This window comes from Dermacentor andersoni, chromosome 8, assembly GCF_023375885.2.
Source record: "Dermacentor andersoni chromosome 8, qqDerAnde1_hic_scaffold, whole genome shotgun sequence".
In the NCBI taxonomy this organism is placed as follows: Eukaryota; Metazoa; Arthropoda; class Arachnida; order Ixodida; family Ixodidae; genus Dermacentor; species Dermacentor andersoni.
Window position 1 is genome coordinate 46,184,703 of NC_092821.1, and position 24,581 is coordinate 46,209,283.

A 24,581-nucleotide genomic window follows, 5' to 3' on the forward strand; every position below is an offset into this window, starting at 1 on the left:
ATGTGGTCCATAAAGGCCAATTACGAGTTTTTAAGGCTTTACACATTCAGTTAGAACAAAAATTTTCTTATCCAAGCGTCTGTTTGGTCTCAACCCTTCAGGTAGTTCGCCAAATATATCCCTTGGCCCCACACAATTTTACAGCTCTATATTTATTACTTGTTTTGCAATTTTTTTATTTCACCAACGTTCATGTAGCTGGCCCGTACGAGCGCATCTCATCCTTATCACCATTGCCTTTATACACAAGGTCCATGATGGGTTAACACCACCCAATCAGATTTGATGTTTTGTTTTTTATTCACTTATTCTAAAGCACTAGTAAGCATGTGCCTTTCTTTTTGGACCTAGCTGCTTGGTTAGCCACATTAGCATTTAATATTTTCCTGCTACCGTGTTATTGATTAGATTTTCCTGTGCTTTTTTTCTTTCATAAATAGTATTTGAGTTGGAACTTGAGCTGTAGCTAGACTTCACTGTTGCTGCATTTGTGTCAGTCTGGAGTAATACCTATTTCTTGAACCATTTTTCACTATTAACGTACAGTGACGTCAAACTTCTCCTCCGCAGCCTCGCTGTCGCACTGGTGCTTGTCCCGCTTGATAAATTTCTAGGGCCACGTTCGGCTCCTCTGCTGCTGATGGTCAGGACGAAGGGGCGCGTGAATCGCCAGTAGTTCAGCACTTAGCGCTGTCGCGCGGTAGCGGACGGCCACAGCCCATCAAAGCGCAGCGCTGTGAAGGAACCAAACTCGATGTTCTTCTTTTGTCGGCGATTTACAGTCGCGGACGCAATGAAATGAGCCATGGCTTCGGGCAAAAAACGCGGACCAGTGCCAACAAGTGAAAAAGGCGCCTGATACGTGATGAGACGTCGGCTCTTGCATGCGCGTCCCCTTTAGTTTGCAGCCTCTCCAAACCTCTACGGCTTAGCGCTATTTAATCGTAGGGAGCAGCGCGAGGTGACGCCGCTACAGCGCCGCAACATCTGGTGCGCTGACGGAATGGGTTGTCGGGGGTGCACTGCTCTCTGCGCCCAGCTCACGCTGCTGCTGACGTCTGCCACCTTAAAGACGCAGTCCGTATACATTTTTTTTCTTTCGCCTGACCACGATACCGCGTACTCAAAAGATAACTGCGGCGTCTCGTCCACTAGACTCGGAACTATCCGTGCGTGATAGGTTGTTGCAATGGCGGTGCGTGACCCACTCTTTATATTTGCCCATGCTATCTCGCACTTCTAGGGTTTATTCGCAGGAGATAAAGCGGCTTCGGTAGGTTTTCTCCTATAATAACTGCCATCATCGAATCTTGGATTTTATTTCTTTTTGCTGGAACGTGGTGCGCTTGACGCCATGCAAACCGTGTGGCTTGCTTTTAGCAGACTGCTTGGCTGGTGTAGTGAGCTTGCTGGCGGGCACTTTTTAACGCGACAGCGTTAAGGAACTCGCGTCGCAGAAAAGCCGGTGTCGTCGGCGTCGGCGTCAGCGGCGTTGGCCATGAGCGATAAATCCCAGAAGGCACTTCATAAATAAAAAACATCTTGCAAGATGGGCTGGTGGGAATCGAACCAGGGTCACCGGAGTGTGAGAGGGAGGCGATACCACTCAACCACGAGTTCGTTTCTTCTAACCGGGACAAAATCGCCTCTAGTGAATGCGGTGTTGCCTTAGAAACGTGCCGTAGAAAGTTATACTGCGGTGTATATCGGTAATTATGACCATGTAACTTACAGAAGTCGCAGTTTCGCGAGTAGCGAAGTAAGTTTCCGCTAAATTTCTTCTGCGCTCTGCGCACACGCAGAGCCATCTTGCGGCGAACACAGAAGACCCCCTCCTCGCAATGTACGGCGCTGCTCCGACACGTAGCGCTCCACTCGCCCCATGACCGCGTCCGCCTTCATGGCGCGTCGAGGCCCGGCTATCTCTGCCGATCGCTACGTTTGGCTGGCGTAGCGCGTTTGAGTAGGCGGTGCGAATGGGGTGCGATAACGCTATCCCGTTCCATTCTTTAAGGCGAAGCTTAAGCGTCCCCCAATTTTTACTCCAGTATGTTCCAGGCGACAGTTTCACTGAAGGGGCCTTATTAGGGAGGCGACCATGTTGCATGGAATTTCATTTCTAGCGCATGGTATTAAAATCTGTCCAAGATTCGACAATAGCAGTTCTTATGAGAGAAAGCCTACCGAAGCCGCTTCATCTACTGCGAATAAACGCTAGCAGTGCGAGATAGCATGGGCAAATATAAAGAGTGCGTCACGCACCGTCATTCCAACAACCTATCACGCGCGGATAATTCCGAGTCTAATGGACGAGACGCCGCAGTTATCCTTTGACTACGCGGTATCGTGGTCACGCGACAGAAAAAAGAAATGTATAGGGACTGCGGCTTTAAGGTGGCAGACGTTAGCAGCAGCGTGAGCTGGGCGCAGAGAACAGTGCACCCCCGACAACCCATGCCGGCAGCGCACCAGATGTTGCGGCGCTGTAGCGGCGTCACTTCGCGCTGCTCCCTACGATTAAATAGCGCTAAGTCGATGTTAGAGGTCTGGAGAGGCTGCGAACTAAAAGGGAGGCGCATGCAAGAGCAGAGGTCTCAACACGCATCAGGCGCCTTTTTCACTTGTTGGCACTGGTCCGCGTTTTTTGCCCGAAGCCATGGCTCGTTTCATTGCGTCCGCGACTCTAAATCGCCGACAAAAGAAGAACATCGAATTTGGTTCTTTCACAGCACGGCGCTTTGATGGGCTGTGGCCGTCCGCTACTGCGCGACAGCGCTAAGTCTGAACTACTGGCGATTCACGCGCCCCTTCGTCCCGACCATCAGCAGCAGAGGAGCCGAACGTGGCACTAGAAATTTATCAAGCGGGACAAGCACCAGTGCGAGAGCGAGGGTGCGAGGAGAAATTTGACGTCACTCGGGGTACTCTCGTCGCAAGCGCGCGAAGCGCGATAGCAGCGCCGGCCCCGCAGCCGCTCCGGCCGCCTTCGCCGTGGTCCATTTTATTCTGTACGCGACTGTACATCACTTACCGCAGTGGATCATTTACTCCTAAGGTAGTGCGGTGTTCGTGACTTATAAACGTTTGTGAATTTTGAATTGTGCTTCTAGGTCACTTTTAGGGTTCCACAATTTTTTTTGGTGCCCCTATTACAATTTCGCAAACATGAGGCACCAAACGTTCACTTGCACTGTCGTGATCAACATGAGCGGGCACACAGGAGCGCGTGCAAGATAGCCGGGAACCCAGCTAGGGGCGATACGTGACGGCCGCCGTCGAAAACGAAGTAAAAAGGAGGACGCTGTTCTAACAGCTGTTGGCACTTCCAACATGCGTCTCTTCATACAAAGCGCACCACTTTGCATGGCCAGCGCACATTGATAAAGTTGTTTGATATTGCGGCTACTGATAACCTTGTGCACCGAAGCGTGGCCAATAGCAGCCCTGTTTTGAAGCGTAATTATTCGAGAGCTACTTCCCTGGGAAATCTGTCCGTCTATCTGGAACGCGTACTACGATTCGTTTCGTAAAATATACGCGTACATCAGGTCCTATGAGGCTATATATGAAAGTACCTTACGCTAAACGCAAGAACGGGTACATAAGAGCGGTGTTCTCAAAAAAAGAAAGAAAGCATGACTGGAAACACAATGACGTGCTGTAAGTTATTGCGCACGTAACCATCTTATCCGCTATCGAGGGCTAGTGAAATGTCGTAAGCTGCCCCTTTCGACAAACGCAGGCGCGGTGGGAGTGCCAACAGCTAGGGGATGAGCGCCCCCCTTTCCCCGCGTGTCGCTGTAACTCGGTTTCGAGGCGTTTTGCCGCGCGTTCGTGTGTTGCCACTCATATTGCTCACGATATATATAGTACATTCACTTTTTCTTGCACTAGTTCACTCACGAGTCTTTTCTTTTTCACACGCTTGTTCAGCCTAAGCAGGATCTATTTTTACGAATAAGTGCGCGAGAAAAACGTAGACGAGAAAGAGAGAGACGATAAACAGGGCTTGCGAGTAGCACCCATGTTTGTCGTTTCTCTCTTTCTCGTCTACGTCTTTTTCGCGCACTTATTCGTTAAGATGGAACTACACTAATTCACCCAGCTCTCAGTTTTGATAAGCAGTGTCTTATCTTATAGCCCCAACTTTCGAGGTAGTCTGGAATCCCTAGACGTTACGCTCTTCTGTAGCTGGTTTTATTTGCTTCTTCATCCAATCAGCTGGCTTCCTTTCTAGAGTTCAACAATTTTACCTGTGTTTTTCTTATCATATGCAGCCCGATATCCACCTGGTAAGGTGAGACTACTTTATAAAAAGCTTTCATTTTGTCTTCTATGTTTCACTATCTCTGCTGTTCGGTTTTCATTGCATTTTAAGTATTCTGCTGCTGTCGCTGCCTATATCGCCTCGGTATTGCTACGGAAGTTTAAGATTACGTGCTTGTGATTGCTACCCATGCTTTTCCTTCTTCTTGAATCATCATTTCGTTCCGTCACTCCCAAACTGTTCCTGAGACTAAGGCGTAGCCGATACATAGCTTCCTATGGCCGCGTTGCTACGTTATCGGTTCATGACACCTAATCTCCCTGTTACCTACTGCAATATTTGGTTCATTACACTGATCCACCTCTATAGAACAAGTGTAAGGTTTGTATCCATCCTGATTCTCCATATGCCCCTTCGTATTTCCTTTGCGTTGTTACCGGAGAGCATATAGATTATTTGCCACAATGCACAATGAATGAAGGTGTTGTGAATCAGCATGCGCCGCTGACACGTCTTTGTTTTGTCAGATTCACCATCCTTGCCTCTTGTGAATCGGCAGTGGCTGCGGCTGACGTCACAAGATAAAGACTATAAAAGCTACACTAACCTTTAATAAAGCGCTCGTGCCTTGCCAACTGCTTCACGAGTTACTTCAGTGGCGACGAGGCTGCCCACTACCGGGCCGTGCCTGCTCCATGGCGGCCCACGCCGGACCACCGGGTTTCGACGAAACGGACGACAGTTGGGACGCTTACCAGGTGCGTCTGCAGTCCTACTTTGAAGCTTACGATATCGTCGACTCCAAGAAACGACGAGCCCTGCTAACGGCAGCCTTAAGCACGGCAACAGTCGGCATAATAACGGTAAGGTGCGCGCCGGCGAAGATTCAAGACCTTACCTATGAGAAGCTGCTTGAACTGCTGGCAGAGCACTTTGCGCCACAGGGCAACGAAATAGCGGAGTCGTACAAGTTCTTCACCAGATGCCAGCGTCCCGACGAGTCAACGAAGGACTTCATTGTGGAAATTCGGAAGAAGGCCTGCAGTTGCAACTTTGGCGAGGCACGGGACAGGATGCTACGAGACAGACTTGTTTGTGGTCTACGTGATACCGGCGTTCGTCGGAAGCTTTTGGCCAGACCTTCGCTGACGCTGAAAGAAGCCGAAGATATAGCGTTAGCAGCAGAGATGGCAGCTCTCAACGTTGATCACATGGAGAGGACACAGGATTATGGCGACGTCCATGCCGTGAGGAGCAAGGTGCAAGGTCAACCGTATTACCACAAGACTCATCCGAGCACTTCTCGACCAAGCGAAGACGTCGTTTGCCCGTGCTGTGGTAGCACTAAGCACAAGGCAGCAAAATGCAAGTTTCGCCGGGCGGAGTGTTTTCGCTGCCGACGTAAAGGGCACCTAGCTAAGATGTGTGTATGGAAACAAGGGGTGGCCCTTTGTGAGGAGCATTCTTCAGAGAGCGACGACAACGAACTTTGTCTACTGAGTTTGTACACTACGTCGGTAAACTTGGTCAAGCCTGTGGTTCGCACCCTCTGCTGGAGCGGAATTCCGCTGACAATGCAAGTGGACACCGGATCAACTGTCTCCATCATTACGTGGAAAACATACTGCAAGCATCGGCATGCCTGGCCTGCGCTCCGCGAGACGTCCTTGCAGTTGTCCTGCTTTCTTGGCACGCTGCCCGTGAGGGGTCAGCTGAAACTTCCGGTCTCGTACGCGGGAAAGGCCCTAGATGCAACTCTAAGCGTACTGCAATGCGATGGCCCGAACTTGTGCGGGCGAGATGTCATCAGCGCATTTGAGCATAGCGGAAGGTCCGTCTTCAGCATTCTCGGCGAGGAAACCTCCGGTGAGCAAAATGTCCCTGACAGTACTTTGGTTAGCGCACTCTTAGAGGAGTTCGGCGATTTGTTTACGCCAGGTCTAGGGCTAATTGATGGCCCCGCAGTCCATTTGCGGTTGCGGGAAAATGAAATCCCGCGGTTCTGCAAAGCTCGTTCTGTGCCGTATGCAATGCGGGAGCAAGTGTCAAATGAAATAGACAGACTTGTTAAGCATGGCATTCTTTCGCCTGTCCACAGTGCAGAGTGGGCCACGCCTTTGGTTCCCGTTATCAAAAAGAATGGTTCCATTCGGTTGTGTGGCGATTTTAAGGTGACCGCAAATGCTGCATGTGTCACGGAGCAGTACCCATTGCCAAAAATAAGGGATATCTTCGCAAACCTAAACGGTGGTGAAGTATTCAGCACCATCGACTTGAAGGATGCTTACAGTCAGTTGCCGCTTGACGAGGAAATGAAGAAGATATTGGTCGTCAACACTCCGAAAGGCCTGTTTTGCTTTAATAGGCTTCCTTTTGGTGTAGCCTCTGCTCCTGCGATTTTTGAGAGACGTATGGACGGCATCCTGCAAGGCATTCCGGGCATTCAAGTGTACCTGGACGATGTGGTAGTCGCGGAGAAACGCGGCAACTGCGAGACGTTGCGTGAAGTTTTCAGACGTTTCCGGCAACACGGTGTCAAGCTGAATCCGCAGAAATGCAAGTTCCGACAAGCAGAAGTTGAATTTCTGGGACATCGTATAAATACGAACGGATTGTTACCTAAGATGGACAACATTGCTGCAATAATGAAAATGCCGAAGCCAACCGGTGTTGCGGAACTACGGGCGTTTTTGGGCTTCGTGACCTACTACCACTCATTTCTGGGAAACTTGGCTACTGTTCTAGAGCCACTGCATGAACTGCTAAGAAAGAACACACGCTGGCAGTGGGGAGCGAGACAAGATAACGCGTTCCGAGCAACAAAGCGGCTGCTAGAGGAAGCTAAGTTCTTGGCGCACTACGATCCAAGTAAGCCGCTTATCTTGGAAACCGATGCGTCGTCGTGCGGCGTCGGCGCAGTGCTATATCACAGAATAAATGGGCAAGATCGACCAATTGGGTTCCGGTCGCGAACGCTTTCAGCTGCTGAGCGTAATTACGCGCAAATTGAAAGAGAGGCATTGGCAGTTGTCTTCGGGGTTACAAAGTTCCGGGAATATCTGCTCGGGAATCATTTCACGCTTGTTACAGATCACAAACCTCTTCTGAGCCTTTTCAGCCCCGACAAGCCCGTTCCCGCCATGGCCGCTGCCCGGATTCAGCGTTGGTCCCTCTTGCTAAGCGCCTACAACTACAAAATTCAGTTCAAGCCAGGAAAGACGTTGATTCCTGCAGACACTCTCAGCCGTTTACCGGTGAGGCAGGAGCATAACAACACTAAGGCCGCAGAAGATGACGCTCGTGAGTATGTTCTTCTGACCGATCACCTCAATACCTGTCCTCTGTCGGCGAGTGACTTGGCTAGAATGACTGTTGACGACAGCGACCTCGCGCAAGTCCGTGATTATATTCAGAATGGCTGGCCACGGTACTTGAAACCGGCTCAGGAGCCGTTACGCGTGTACATGCACAGGAAAGACGAACTAACGTACAGCCACGGAATTGTGTACTGGGGCCATCGAGCGGTTATTCCAGCAAGTGCGCGGCAGTCAATGCTGCGTATGCTGCATGATGCACATCAAGGGATAACGGCTATGAAGAACCTGGCACGTTCTGTTTTCTGGTACCCAGGGCTCGATCGGGACATTGAGAAGCTGGTCAACGCGTGTCCAACATGCATAGAATGGGGCAGCATGCCTCCTGCCCGACAACCCGTGCCTTGGCCGGACACAGAGGAGCCATGGTCTAGGGTCCATGTCGATTTTGCGGGTCCTGTGGAAGGTAACATGTTGTTGATCGTGGTTCATTCCCATACGAAATGGATCGAGGTTACCGCCATGAAGACCGCCAGTTCGGCAAAGAGAATTGAAGCACTGCAGACTATGTTCAGCCGGTTCGGTTTGCCGAGGACCCTGGTGACGGACAACGGGCCGCAGTTTACTAGCGAAGAGTTCAGGGCATTTATGAAGCGCAATGGCATCGCTCATTTGCGGACAGCTCCCTACAAACCGCAGTCTAATGGCCTGGCGGAAAGAGCAGTACGGACTGTCAAACAGAGGTTAAACAAAAACACACGCGGCAGTTTGCAAGCTCGGCTGGACCACATTCTTTCGCATTATCGGCGCACTCCCTTGCCAAATAGGCAAACCCCAGCTTCTATGCTTCTCGGATATCAGCCACGTTCTTTATTGCACAACGTCGTGTCACGACCATTCCCTTCTGCAGGTGCGTGCAACAGTGGCCCACCGCTGAGCAAAGACGTCTGGTTCAAGAACTACGGAGTGGGTGACAAATGGAAACCAGGCGCGGTAGAGTCCACCGAAGGCTCGCGAATGGCAACGGTAAAGACTGCAGATGGGGAGCAACATCGCCGCCAGCTCGACCAGCTAAAAACCAGGAGGACCAGCGTGGAAGGAGAAGCGGTGGAACCCGACGCCCCCATGCAAGTACCGACTAAAGGCAGTCAGAACGCAGCGGCAGACTCGCAGTCACAAGGACTCGACAGCAGTCACAGTCAGGCTCAAGTAGACACAGACATTCCAACGTCATCAGACGGGCCGGCCGAAGCAGAGGTTGCTACCAGCGAGCCGCAAGTGATTGACCGGGCTGAAGTGACACTGCGTAGGTCGAAGCGGAAGCCCCGGCCCCCGGACCGCTTCACTCCTTAAGGGGGAAGAATTGTTGTGAATCAGCATGCGCCGCTGACACGTCTTTGTTTTGTCAGATTCACCATCCTTGCCCCTTGTGAATCGGCAGTGGCTGCGGCTGACGTCACAAGATAAAGACTATAAAAGCTACACTAACCTTTAATAAAGCGCTCGTTCCTTGCCAACTGCTTCACGAGTTACTTCAGAAGGGTATTTAAATAAAAGGTCCCTACTGTGGAATGTGCAAGAACTGCGACAATGTCTTTAAAAGGTTGTTGTTTATGACACGACAGTCCCGGTTTTTAAAGCAGCTCCAATCTCAGTACCGCCTTTCCTAAAGTCATGTCTGATAGCCCGCATACCAAGACATATCTAAGGCTCGTGTCTCAGCCCTTAATGTTGTCGCTGGTGCTGAGCAATTTGTGCTTGTTCCTTCTTCGTCCTATATCACATTTTAATATATCATTACTACCGGCCCTATTAACTGAACTTAATATTGTCTCTTGCAATAATATTTCAAAATGTGTTATGAATCCCTTGCTTTGATCCTTAATATCACTACCTAGGTACAAGCAAGCTACTCTCAGCGAAGCCTTTTTTCTTTCCCTGTGTAGATAATTCATAGGTGCTCTTACAATCTCTTTTACCCTGTTTGCCGATTCATACCTTGCCTAATGAGCATGCCTATTTCTCAGCGTTTCGTTGGTCCAGTTTTTATCCTACACCCCTCCCATATAAAATTACCAGTATCGAGCCGCTGATCCAAATCTCGTCGGTACGTTTCAGTCAAGATGTAAACAGAAATAGTTCCTTCACTAGTTCGACTTTGAATTTCTAGCGATATGTCCTGTTTTCCAACACCCTGCATGTTTGTGTAGAAATTGTTCGGACTTTATGCTTTGTGCAGCTTCTCGTAACTTCTATAGCTTTAATCCTGTTGCTTTCTGACGTGTCTCATCATTCAATATTGTCACGACTAAAGGATGGCAAAGAAACACGAGAAAACGAATTGATGGACACGAGCAGCAACCACGCTCCTTTTTGGAAGGAAGAAGAAGTTGGCGCGTTAGCTTTTGTGGTCTCAGAATACAGAGGTGGTTTTGTTTCTCGCATCCTCTTCCTGCGTCCCGTGTTTTTGACGTCGGTACACTGGTGGGGCTGCTGGGCTTCAACACATCATGCCCGGGACTCCTCTGTGGAAGGGGACTTCCACTCGGAACCCACTACCATTTGCGGCCATGACTACTGCTGTCCACCGCTACAGTCGCCGACAGTGAGGTCTTAGCCCCGAGGTAATTCGCTTGGAACTCCCCCAGCCAAGGAGTCCACAGTTTGAAGGAATGGCAATGGCAGGCGCTTCACAGGTGACTGTTGAGCACACTTGGATTCCTGAGACCTTCCATGGTGATATTTTTGAGGGCATCGACGATCGGCTCAAACAATATGAGAGAGTCGCCAAGGTGAATCTTTGGACCTTGGAACAGAAACTCTCGCCCGTGTACTGCGCCCTGGCGGACAGCCCTTGTTCCTGGTACGGGAACCGGCAAGGCACACTGTCTTTCTGAAATGAATTTCGACAGCAACTTTGGATACCTTCGTCAACAACGGTCTTCGCGATTCGGCTCAGCAACTCATAGAATCGCGTATACAAAAGCTGAATGAAAGCGTCGCCATGTTTTCGGAGCACTGGACCCGCCTCTTTCGCCGAGCTGACCCCGCGATGCCTGAAACGAAGAAAATCCGACATTTGATGCGAGGCCTGAAGGAGTCCGTATTCTTCGCGACCCACCGACAACTGTTGCGGAGTTCATCAAGGAGGATACTGCAATCGAGAAAGCACTTCAACAACGGTGCCGCCGGTACCATCGGCCGAGCAACGCCTCGATCAGCGTTTCTGCACTGACTGCCGGCAGTGAGTGTTCCCTCCGTGAGCTCATCTGCGAGGTCGTTCCAGAGGAGCTTCGCAACATTGTGTTGACTCCGCAAGGACCTGTGCTGGCTGGTGTCGCAGAGGTTGTAGGACAGGAAATTAGGCAAGCGTTTTCATTTCCCGAATCGCGACCAGACCAGCGGTCTATAAACTACGCATCGGCCATCCGTTACCCAACACTCGCGCCCGCACTGCTCGTCGTCTCTGCCTATTCCTTACAACCAGTCGTTAACACCTCCATACCCTACGCCGCCGTAACCAAACCTACAGCTTAAGGCTCCCGTGGAAACGCCGTCCTACTACAGTACGCCGATTACCCATACTTGGTCGCAAAGCCGCCCATCAATCGACAAGACGGACTTTTGGCGCTCCATCGGCCGATATCCACTTTGTTTCCATCGCGGGGACACCGGAAATATTTACCGTTTTTGCCCGTATCGTAACTCCGGATGCCGGACCTATCCAAACACCTTCCCTCGCGTTCGTTGGGAGAATCGACACGACACTGGCGTCTCCACGCCAGCACAGCCTTTCACTCCATCGTATTGTCGACCCCGCTTTCCGTCACCTTCACCGAGCACTTCACCGTCCTGTTAAGCCAATGTAGTCCGGGGTAGGTCCCCTAATCTTCGTCGGGGAAACTAAAAGCAGCGACCTGTATGGGGAAGGTTATCGCCCGTCGAGATGCTCCAACACCCCCGACGTCATCACTATAACCGCACGATGCGACGTCGCTGACTCCACTGAAAATTGTTAGCGCCGACCTCGTCCTTTACATAGATGGACACCCAGTGACAGCGCTAGTAAATACGCCAAAAAGTCGCCGATTGCCTTAAACAAGTTAAGACTTTATGGACGGGTCCCCACATAAGAAGTAAAGGAGGGCAGTTCATGAAGCCCAGATGCAAAGCTACCGCTCGAATTAATATTGGTCCGTCAGCCTTCGTTGCTGCTTTTGTCGTTTTGCGGGAGTGCTGCAAAGACCTGATCTCGGGTATAGATTTTCTGCGTGAATACGGCACCGTTATAAACATTCTGGACAGGTCAGTCACGTTTAGCATGGGCCCAATTTCAGTTGTACTCTGTACCGAGCAACGACGTAGACCTCTACGTGTCGCCGATGATGACGTGGCCATCCTACCACGCACAAGCTCCCTTCTGTCGATGACATGCGACATACCGAGCAACTCCGACGCTGTCGCCGAACAAATTGCTGCGCTGCTTTTCAGCCATGGCATATTCATTGCAAGAGGCGTCGTCAGCATTAACTGTGGGCACGCAGAAATTCTTACAACAAAGATTAGCCATGAGCGCCGGCATCATCCAAGAGGTATGACATTCGCGTACGTCGAAGAGTTCACTCAGGTCACCAGCTGTTTCACTGTAGAGCAAGCGGGTTCCACCAGCCTGCCTCCCTTGCCTTCAGATTGACCCATCATTAGCCCAAGCTTACTCCCTGCGCAGAAACAAGGCCTCCTGGAGCTTTTGCATCAGTTTCAGGACTGCTGCTTGTGGACGTCGAGGGTTATTCAAACGCCGTGGACCAAACATCGAATTATTACTGATGATGCAGCCAGGCCCATGCGGCAGAACTTGTATCGGGTGGCCCCACGGGAACGCGATGCCATAGAATGTCAGGTGAAAAGAATGCTAGAAGACGACGTTATTCCGCCGTCGCAGAATCCTTGGACGTCGCCAGTGGTGTTAGTAAAAAAAGGTGGCAGCTTGCGTTTCCGCGTTCATTACCGCAAGCCGAATCAGATCACACAGAAAAAGGTTTACCCGCTACCTTGTATAGACGATTCCTTCGATAGACTGCGACATGCCCGATATTTCTCGTCGATGGATTTAAGGAGCACGTACTGGCAAATTGAGGTGGAAGAGAGAGACCGAGTAAACAATGCATTCGTGACACCTAATGACCTCTTTGAATTTAAGGAACTTCCCTTCGGCTTGTGTTCCACGCCGGCAACACTTTAGCGGCTAATAGACGCAGTATTCTCAGGCCACAAGTGGCAAATGTGTTTAGTATACTTGGAGGATGTTATCTTACTTTCTGCAATTTTTCTCGAGCACCTGAGGTGACTGCATGCGGTTTTTGAAGCCCTCCGATATGCCAGTCTCACGCTAAAGCCGTAAAATGCCACTTTTTCTTTGAAGAGTTTCCGTTCCTCGGTCATGTGGGCAGCAATGCAAGTATACGGCCTGACCCGAAAAAAAATACCTGCCGCTGCAAATTTTCCAGTGCCGTCTGACAAAAAGGCAGACGATTTTTAGGACTGTGCGCGTATTACCCACGCTTCATTCGGAACTTTTCACGAACCGCGTCACCGTTGACACGCCTCACCAGAGAAGACGTCGCATTCATATGGGGTGAAGAACAGCAACGAGCGTTCAACAAGCTGAGGCAACTACTCAAAAAGCCTCTAGTCCTCGAACACTTTGACTTAGACGCCCTGACAGCAGTTCACACCACTGCCACCGATGTCGGCTTAGGAGCAGTACTCGTGCAGTAACAAGACGGTGCTGTACGAGTGATAGCTTTTGGAAGCAGAACCCATTCCCGTACGGAAGCTAATTATTCCATCACGGAAAAACGGTGCCTCGAGCTGGTATGGGCCGTTATGAAATTTCGCCCGTATTTGTACGGCCGCTCCTTCGATGTTGTCAGTGCCCACGACTGCCTTTGTTGGCTGATGAAGTATCTATCAGGATGACTGGCGCACTGGAGCCTTAAGTTTAAAGAATTCGACATGGTTATTGTTTAGAAATCAGGAAAGCGGGATGCGGATGTCGACTGCCTTTCACGCGCCCCATTCGAATCTTCCAATATGGAAGATGTCAACGATGCAGCCTTTGTCGGAGTTGTCAACACCGCTACAATCGCACATCAGCAACGCGACGACCTGGAATTGCAACCCATTATAAGTTACTTGGAGGGCCCCACATCGGTTGTACCAAAGCGTTTTGCAAGAGGACTACCATCATTTTGCTCGCGTAACGACGTCCTGTAGAAGGGAAACTTCTCGGCGAACGGAAATACCTGTTTACACATCGTCCCAACGCCTCTCAGAAGAGAAGTATTACAGGCATGCCACGATGAAGCAACATCCGGTCATTTGGGCTGCACAATAACCATGTCTAGTGTGAGGCAAAAATATTATTGGCCAAGACTCACGGCGACCGTTCAACAATGTGTCCGGGTGTGCCTTGAATGCGAGCGGCGAAAAGTGCCAGCAGTCAGACCAGCAGGCTTCCTCCACCCTGTCGAAGAGCACGAAACTACATTTGCTCAAGTCGGAATGCATCTTCTAGGCCCATTCCCAACTTCAACTGCGGGTCACAGATGGATTATGGTAAGCACAAGCTACCTTACTCGCTACGCCAAAAACAAGGCTCTAGAGCATAGCACGGCCTCAATTGAGCGCATGAACTTTGTGGACGCCACAATATACATTGACAATGGGGCACTAAAGGCAATGCTGCATAGCAAACCTTTCCGACAAACAACAGTACCTACAACATACGAGCCACCATCCCAGACATTGCAAACAAGGCATCTTTAGAGGCCAAGACACAAGATCACGTCGCATTTGCGTTGAAAACCAGGACTACAAGATAGACTCGATCACCTTAAAGAAGCCCTATAAAACAGGAACCACCCAAAGAGCAACCTTCAAAAACCCTACACCGCTGCAACCAAACTTGATCGAGCCGAGGTCCTCAAGCCCCACCCGAGGATCACAAGAACAACAACGCCTATTCTCAGGACTAAATTCTCAAGCGCACTCCCAAAGGTGAATAACATCCTCAGTAAATACGTAAATGGCGTAGCGAGTAAGGTAGCTTGTGCTTACCATAATCCATCTGTGACCCGCAGTTGAAGTTGGGAATGGGCCTAGAAGATGCATTCCGACTTGAGCAAATGTAGTTTCGTGCTCTTCGACAGGGTGGAGGAAGCCTGCTGGTCTGACTGCTGGCACTTTTCGCCGCTCGCATTCAAGGCACACCCGGACACATTGTTGAACGGTCGCCGTGAGTCTTGGCCAATAATATTTTTGCCTCACACTAGACATGGTTATTGTGCAGCCCAAATGACCGGATGTTGCTTCATCGTGGCATGCCTGTAATACTTCTCTTCTGAGAGGCGTTGGGACGATGTGTAAACAGGTATTTCCGTTCGCCGAGAAGTTTCCCTTCTACAGGACGTCGTTACGCGAGCAAAATGATGGTAGTCCTCTTGCAAAACGCTTTGGTACAACCGATGTGGGGCCCTCCAAGTAACTTATAATGGGTTGCAATTCCAGGTCGTCGCGTTGCTGATGTGCGATTGTAGCGGTGTTGACAACTCCGACAAAGGCTGCATCGTTGACATCTTCCATATTGGAAGATTCGAATGGGGCGCGTGAAAGGCATTCGACATCCGCATCCCGCTTTCCTGATTTCTAAACAATAACCATGTCGAATTCTTTAAACTTAAGGCTCCAGTGCGCCAGTCATCCTGATAGATACTTCATCAGCCAACAAAGGCAGTCGTGGGCACTGACAACATCGAAGGAGCGGCCGTACAAATACGGGCGAAATTTCATAACGGCCCATACCAGCTCGAGGCACCGTTTTTCCGTGATGGAATAATTAGCTTCCGTACGGGAATGGGTTCTGCTTCCAAAAGCTATCACTCGTACAGCACCGTCTTGTTACTGCACGAGTACTGCTCCTAAGCCGACATCGGTGGCAGTGGTGTGAACTGCTGTCAGGGCGTCTAAGTCAAAGTGTTCGAGGACTAGAGGCTTTTTGAGTAGTTGCCTCAGCTTGTTGAACGCTCGTTGCTGTTCTTCACCCCATATGAATGCGACGTCTTCTCTGGTGAGGCGTGTCAACGGTGACGCGGTTCGTGAAAAGTTCCGAATGAAGCGTGGGTAATACGCGCACAGTCCTAAAAATCGTCTGCCTTTTTGTCAGACGGCACTGGAAAATTTGCAGCGGCAGGTATTTTTTTTCGGGTCAGGCCGTATACTTGCATTGCTGCCCACATGACCGAGGAACGGAAACTCTTCAAAGAAAAAGTGGCATTTTACGGCTTTAGCGTGAGACTGGCATATCGGAGGGCTTCAAAAACCGCATGCAGTCACCTCAGGTGCTCGAGAAAAATTGCAGAAAGTAAGATAACATCCTCCAAGTATACTAAACACATTTGCCACTTGTGGCCTGAGAATACTGCGTCTATTAGCCGCTAAAGTGTTGCCGGCGTGGAACACAAGCCGAAGGGAAGTTCCTTAAATTCAAAGAGGTCATTAGGTGTCACGAATGCATTGTTTACTCGGTCTCTCTCTTCCACCTCAATTTGCCAGTACGTGCTCCTTAAATCCATCGACGAGAAATATCGGGCATGTCGCAGTCTATCGAAGGAATCGTCTATACAAGGTAGCGGGTAAACGTTTTTCTGTGTGATCTGATTCGGCTTGCGGTAATGAACGCGGAAACGCAAGCTGCCACCTTTTTTTACTAACACCACTGGCGACGTCCAAGGATTCTGCGACGGCGGAATAACGTCGTCTTCTAGCATTCTTTTCACCTGACATTCTATGGCATCGCGTTCCCGTGGGGCCACCCGATACAAGTTCTGCCGCATGGGCCTGGCTGCATCATCAGTAATAATTCGATGTTTGGTCCACGGCGTTTGAATAACCCTCGACGTCCACAAGCAGCAGTCCTGAAACTGATGCAAAAGCTCCAGGAGGCCTTGTTTCTGCGCAGGGAGTAAGCTTGGGCTAATGATGGGTCAATCTGAAGGCAAGGGAGGCAGGCTGGTGGAACCCGCTTGCTCTACAGTGAAACAGCTGGTGACCTGAGTGAACTCTTCGACGTACGCGAATGTCATACCTCTTGGATGATGCCGGCGCTCATGGCTAATCTTTGTTGTAAGAATTTCTGCGTGCCCACAGTTAATGCTGACGACGCCTCTTGCAATGAATATGCCATGGCTGAAAAGCAGCGCAGCAATTTATTCGGCGACAGCGTCGGAGTTGCTCGGTATGTCGCATGTCATCGACAGAAGGGAGCTTGTGCGTGGTAGGATGGCCACGTCATCATCGGCGACACGTAGAGGTCTACGTCGTTGCTCGGTACAGAGTACAACTGAAATTGGGCCCATGCTAAACGTGACTGACCTGTCCAGAATGTTTATAACGGTGCCGTATTCACGCAGAAAATCTATACCCGAGATCAGGTCTTTGCAGCACTCCCGCAAAACGACAAAAGCAGCAACGAAGGCTGACGGACCAATATTAATTCGAGCGGTAGCTTTGCATCTGGGCTTCATGAACTGCCCTCCTTTACTTCTTATGTGGGGACCCGTCCATTAAGTCTTGACTTGTTTAAGGCAATCGGCGACTTTTTGGCGTATTTACTAGCGCTGTCACTGGGTGTCCATCTATGTAAAGGACGAGGTCGGCGCTAACAATTTTCAGTGGAGTCAGCGACGTCGCATCGTGCGGTTATAGTGATGACGTTGGGGGTGTTGGAGCATCTCGACGGGCGATAACCTTCCCCATACAGGTCGCTGCTTTTAGTTTCCCCGACGAAGATTAGGGGACCTACCCCGGACTACATTGGCTTAACAGGACGGTGAAGTGCTCGGTGAAGGTGACGGAAAGCGGGGTCGACAATACGATGGAGTGAAAGGCTGTGCTGGCGTGGAGACGCCAGTGTCGTGTCGATTCTCCCAACGAACGCGAGGGAAGGTGTTTGGATAGGTCCGGCATCCGGAGTTACGATACGGGCAAAAACGGTAAATATTTCTGGTGTCCCCGCGATGGAAACAAAGTGGATATCGGCCGATGGAGCGCCAAAAGTCCGTCTTGTCGATTGATGGGCGGCTTTGCGACCAAGTATGGGTAATCGGCGTACTGTAGTAGGACGGCGTTTCCACGGGAGCCTTAAGCTGTAGGTTTGGTTACGGCGGCGTAGGGTATGGAGGTGTTAACGACTGGTTGTAAGGAATAGGCAGAGACGACGAGCAGTGCGGGCGCGAGTGTTGGGTAACGGATGGCCGATGCGTAGTTTATAGACCGCTGGTCTGGTCGCGATTCGGGAAATGAAAACGCTTGCCTAATTTCCTGTCCTACAACCTCTGCGACACCAGCCAGCACAGGTCCTTGCGGAGTCAACACAATGTTGCGAAGCTCCTCTGGAACGACCTCGCAGATGAGCTCACGGAGGGAACACTCACTGCCGGCAGTCAGTGCAGAAACGCTGATCGAGGCGTTGCTCGGCCGATGGTACCGGCGGCACCGTTGTTGAAGTGCTTTCTCGATTGCAGTATCCTCCTTGATGAACTCCGCAACAGTTGTCGGTGGGTCGCGAAGAATACGGACTCCTTCAGGCCTCGCATCAAATGTCGGATTTTCTTCGTTTCAGGCATCGCGGGGTCAGCTCGGCGAAAGAGGCGGGTCCAGTGCTCCGAAAACATGGCGACGCTTTCATTCAGCTTTTGTATACGCGATTCTATGAGTTGCTGAGCCGAATCGCGAAGATCGTTGTTGACGAAGGTATCCAAAGTTGCTGTAGAAATTCATTTCAGAAAGACAGTGTGCCTTGCCGGTTCCCGTACCATGTACAAGGGCTGTCCGCCAGGGCGAAGTACACGGGCGAGAGTTTCTGTTCCAAGGTCCAAAGATTCACCTTGGCGACTCTCTCATATTGTTTGAGCCGATCGTCGATGCCCTCAAAAATATCACCATGGAAGGTCTCAGGAATCCAAGTGTGCTCAACAGTCACCTGTGAAGCGCCTGCCATTGCCATTCCTTCAAACTGTGGACTCCTTGGCTGGGGGAGTTCCAAGCGAATTACCTCGGGGCTAAGACCTCACTGTCGGCGACTGTAGCGGTGGACAGCAGTAGTCATGGCCGCAAATGGTAGTGGGTTCCGAGTGGAAGTCCCCTTCCACAGAGGAGTCCCGGGCATGATGTGTTGAAGCCCAGCAGCCCCACCAGTGTACCGACGTCAAAAACACGGGACGCAGGAAGAGGATGCGAGAAACAAAACCACCTCTGTATTCTGAGACCACAAGAGCTAACGCGCCAACTTCTTCTTCCTTCCAAAAAGGAGCGTGGTTGCTGCTCGTGTCCATCAATTCGTTTTCTCGTGTTTCTTTGCCATCCTTTAGTCGTGACAATATTGAATGATGAGACACGTCAGAAAGCAACAGGATTAAAGCTATAGAAGTTACGAGAAGCTGCACAAAGCATAAAGTCCGAACAATTTCTACACAAACATGCAGGGTGTTGGAAAACAGGACATATCGCTAGAAATTCAAAGTCGAACTAGTGAAGGAACTATTTCTGTTTACATCTTGACTGAAACGTACCGACGAGATTTGGATCAGCGGCTTGATACTGGTAATTTTATATGGGAGGGGTGTAGGATAAAAACTGGACCAACGAAACGCTGAGAAATAGGCATGCTCATTAGGCAAGGTATGAATCGGCAAACAGGGTAAAAGAGATTGTAAGAGCACCTATGAATTATCTACACAGGGAAAGAAAAAAGGCTTCGCTGAGAGTAGCTTGCTTGTACCTAGGTAGTGATATTAAGGATCAAAGCAAGGGATTCATAACACATTTTGAAATATTATTGCAAGAGACAATATTAAGTTCAGTTAATAGGGCCGGTAGTAATGATATATTAAAATGTGATATAGGACGAAGAAGGAACAAGCACAAATTGCTCAGCACCAGCGACAACATTAAGGGCTGAGACACGAGCCTTAGATATGTCTTGGTATGCGGGCTATCAGACATGACTTTAGGAAAGGCGGTACTGAGATTGGAGCTGCTTTAAAAACCGGGACTGTCGTGTCATAAACAACAACCTTTTAAAGACATTGTCGCAGTTCTTGCACATTCCACAGTAGGGACCTTTTATTTAAATACCCTTCTGAAGTAACTCGTGAAGCAGTTGGCAAGGAACGAGCGCTTTATTAAAGGTTAGTGTAGCTTTTATAGTCTTTATCTTGTGACGTCAGCCGCAGCCACTGCCGATTCACAAGAGGCAAGGATGGTGAATCTGACAAAACAAAGACGTGTCAGCGGCGCATGCTGATTCACAACAATTCTTCCCCCTTAAGGAGTGAAGCGGTCCGGGGGCCGGGGCTTCCGCTTCGACCTACGCAGTGTCACTTCAGCCCGGTCAATCACTTGCGGCTCGCTGGTAGCAACCTCTGCTTCGGCCGGCCCGTCTGATGACGTTGGAATGTCTGTGTCTACTTGAGCCTGACTGTGACTGCTGTCGAGTCCTTGTGACTGCGAGTCTGCCGCTGCGTTCTGACTGCCTTTAGTCGGTACTTGCATGGGGGCGTCGGGTTCCACCGCTTCTCCTTCCACGCTGGTCCTCCTGGTTTTTAGCTGGTCGAGCTGGCGGCGATGTTGCTCCCCATCTGCAGTCTTTACCGTTGCCATTCGCGAGCCTTCGGTGGACTCTACCGCGCCTGGTTTCCATTTGTCACCCACTCCGTAGTTCTTGAACCAGACGTCTTTGCTCAGCGGTGGGCCACTGTTGCACGCACCTGCAGAAGGGAATGGTCGTGACACGACGTTGTGCAATAAAGAACGTGGCTGATATCCGAGAAGCATAGAAGCTGGGGTTTGCCTATTTGGCAAGGGAGTGCGCCGATAATGCGAAAGAATGTGGTCCAGCCGAGCTTGCAAACTGCCGCGTGTGTTTTTGTTTAACCCCTGTTTGACAGTCCGTACTGCTCTTTCCGCCAGGCCATTAGACTGCGGTTTGTAGGGAGCTGTCCGCAAATGAGCGATGCCATTGCGCTTCATAAATGCCCTGAACTCTTCGCTAGTAAACTGCGGCCCGTTGTCCGTCACCAGGGTCCTCGGCAAACCGAACCGGCTGAACATAGTCTGCAGTGCTTCAATTCTCTTTGCCGAACTGGCGGTCTTCATGGCGGTAACCTCGATCCATTTCGTATGGGAATGAACCACGATCAACAACATGTTACCTTCCACAGGACCCGCAAAATCGACATGGACCCTAGACCATGGCTCCTCTGTGTCCGGCCAAGGCACGGGTTGTCGGGCAGGAGGCATGCTGCCCCATTCTATGCATGTTGGACACGCGTTGACCAGCTTCTCAATGTCCCGATCGAGCCCTGGGTACCAGAAAACAGAACGTGCCAGGTTCTTCATAGCCGTTATCGCTTGATGTGCATCATGCAGCATACGCAGCATTGACTGCCGCGCACTTGCTGGAATAACCGCTCGATGGCCCCAGTACACAATTCCGTGGCTGTACGTTAGTTCGTCTTTCCTGTGCATGTACACGCGTAACGGCTCCTGAGCCGGTTGCAAGTACCGTGGCCAGCCATTCTGAATGTAATCACGGACTTGCGCGAGGTCGCTGTCGTCAACAGTCATTCTAGCCAAGTCACTCGCCGACAGAGGACAGGTATTGAGGTGATCGGTCAGAAGAACATACTCACGAGCGTCATCTTCTGCGGCCTTAGTGTTGTTATGCTCCTGCCTCACCGGTAAACGGCTGAGAGTGTCTGCAGGAATCAACGTCTTTCCTGGCTTGAACTGAATTTTGTAGTTGTAGGCGCTTAGCAAGAGGGACCAACGCTGAATCCGGGCAGCGGCCATGGCGGGAACGGGCTTGTCGGGGCTGAAAAGGCTCAGAAGAGGTTTGTGATCTGTAACAAGCGTGAAATGATTCCCGAGCAGATATTCCCGGAACTTTGTAACCCCGAAGACAACTGCCAATGCCTCTCTTTCAATTTGCGCGTAATTACGCTCAGCAGCTGAAAGCGTTCGCGACCGGAACCCAATTGGTCGATCTTGCCCATTTATTCTGTGATATAGCACTGCGCCGACGCCGCACGACGACGCATCGGTTTCCAAGATAAGCGGCTTACTTGGATCGTAGTGCGCCAAGAACTTAGCTTCCTCTAGCAGCCGCTTTGTTGCTCGGAACGCGTTATCTTGTCTCGCTCCCCACTGCCAGCGTGTGTTCTTTCTTAGCAGTTCATGCAGTGGCTCTAGAACAGTAGCCAAGTTTCCCAGAAATGAGTGGTAGTAGGTCACGAAGCCCAAAAACGCCCGTAGTTCCGCAACACCGGTTGGCTTCGGCATTTTCATTATTGCAGCAATGTTGTCCATCTTAGGTAACAATCCGTTCGTATTTATACGATGTCCCAGAAATTCAACTTCTGCTTGTCGGAACTTGCATTTCTGCGGATTCAGCTTGACACCGTGTTGCCGGAAACGTCTGAAAACTTCACGCAACGTCTCGCAGTTGCCGCGTTTCTCCGCGACTACCACATCGTCCAGGTACACTTGAATGCCCGGAATGCCTTGCAGGATGCCGTCCATACGTCTCTCAAAAATCGCAGGAGCAGACTCAGCGGTCACCGCGCGGACAAAAACACAATTTACCTAAAGCAGTAGCCAGCCACTTTAATTAACATGGTCATATATTTGACAGAGCAAGGCTCTACATACTACAAACAAATTTCCGTTCACCTCGCGAAAGGAAAGATACAGAATCATACCTCATACATAAGTTTAATTGCCTACACCCGACGGGAATTAATTTGGCACGTGGCCGCTTAGAATCATTAAAAGCGGTAACTTAAATCTGAAATTCTCATATCATCAACCAAGACACAAAACCCCTTTTGCCACCAGCTATCCTTAATCCTTAACCTCCCCTATTCCTCTATTTTTGACAATTTTTTCCTGCGTACTACTCAATTTAACATACTCTTTCATGTTTTTACGTTTATATCAACTGTACGAGCTCCTCTCCCCAGCGCACCTGCCCCCGACCGCTTCTGCACACGTCACGCTCCTATTTGTCATTCCGGTTACGGTTCCCCCCTGTCTTTTCTTTTTTTTTGTCTGTGTTTTATTATGTTTTTTGAAACACCCTCACCAACACATTCCGAAGTCCCAGATGTCAGCATACCTTTTTCGGCGCCTCAGCCACACAGGGTATCGCCATTTCTGTATACCGCCGCAACGACACCTACGTTGAGCTACTGGGGCTTACGTCCCTTGAAAGACAATGCCGCTGCCTAGCAGTTACCCCATACATTGCACCCCACACTCCTTGTCGCCATCTTTATTACTTCAAAATTATTCGACGCGTTGCTGCTATGCTACTCAAGTCACTCTTTCAACTCGTGTTTTTGTTTTGTGTTTTGTGTCACTCGCGCACTGACCACCCGACCGGCTCTTCTAATGCCACAAAAACATGCCGCCAAGGACACCCCTGAATGCTCCTAACCTCTCGCTTCGCCAACGCAGTCCCATGCCCCCTTCTTTTTTTTCTTATTTCTCCCGTATTTTTCTTCCTCTTGGCGTCCCGCCCCCCCCCCCCCGTTTTCTTTCTCTCCTTTTCTTTGTTTTATTTTCTCTCCGCTTTCCCCCTCTCCAACTCTTGTCCAGTGGTCTTGGGAACGACGCTCAAAGACGTCAGGCGACAGCGCTCATTACCTCTGAAGTCTCCCCCTTTTATAAACAACCGCCAACGACAACAAACGCATGTGACGTCACTGCACTAACCCTTTAAAACTAATATGCCGAGGATGACGAGGCCGCATTTGACGAAGATAGGTCCTCCTTTCGAAACGTTGGGCAGCCTTTCTGAGGCACCTTATCCCTGTTTACAAACTATACCACAGTGTGCTATTTCATCTGTAAGCCCCTTTCTTGATTTTAAACGAAGTAGTAAGTGTGACGAAATTGCGAGGAGAATTACCAAGGTGGGCACTTTTTACCGATATATGTTTGCCTGTGTCTATTAGCGCTGATATATTCACAACGTCTAATTGAAAGCCCAAACTGCTTTTTAATGTAAGCACACTGAAGAGATGATTTTCGGCAGGGGAATGCAAGACAGCGGTTCCTGTGGGCATCATTTAGTTTGCCGATAACAGTCGTCCGGACCAACTGAGCGATTGGCTCCAACGAAGAACCGAGGAGCGACAACGAAGACCCCGCGGGGGCGGTGACCGCTAAGGCTACGGGTGGGCAAGGCGATGTCACCATTTTGCAACTGGGAGCCGTACCTAAATAATAGTACTTGGATGTTGTTGGCTGTCGTTAAAAAAACGCGCCGGCGACAAACACGTCCGTTTGCGCCAATGGTACGCCCGGCTGCCAGTCCATCTCCGTTTGGATTAGGTGTACATGCACTTACGTGTGCGCTACTCGGTTGGGCGATGGTATCGGCGAAGAACGGGCCTGAACGGGTCAATGAAATAGGGCTGATGTCTTCGCAATTACGCACTGTATTGCAATGCTCTAGGGAGGATATCGTTCACGCAAGGGCAACCGTGGTGCGAATATTGGACAGGGACGTTTGCAGAAGAAATACAATCTTTTCTCACTAAGCTTTCATAAGATTGAATAACATATATATACACCACATGCAGGGGCACTCAGAGTAATATGTCCTTATAGCTGGCAACAATCAACAAGCAGAGTGCGATCACAGCTATAGAGTTGCTCTGCACACTTCACTACTTCGCCCGTTAACGACGCGATAAGAGCAACAATGATAGTATAAACTCAAGTTCACTAAGAAAAATTGCTTCGGCCCAGATACCGGGGTCGTTTCTGAGGATGCACCCGTGGATAAACCGCGGGGTCTCTTGCCGACGGTGGCCTCAACGCGGCGCTTGGTAGTCGCGACTAGCACGGCCCATGAACGGGTCCCAGCTGCATTC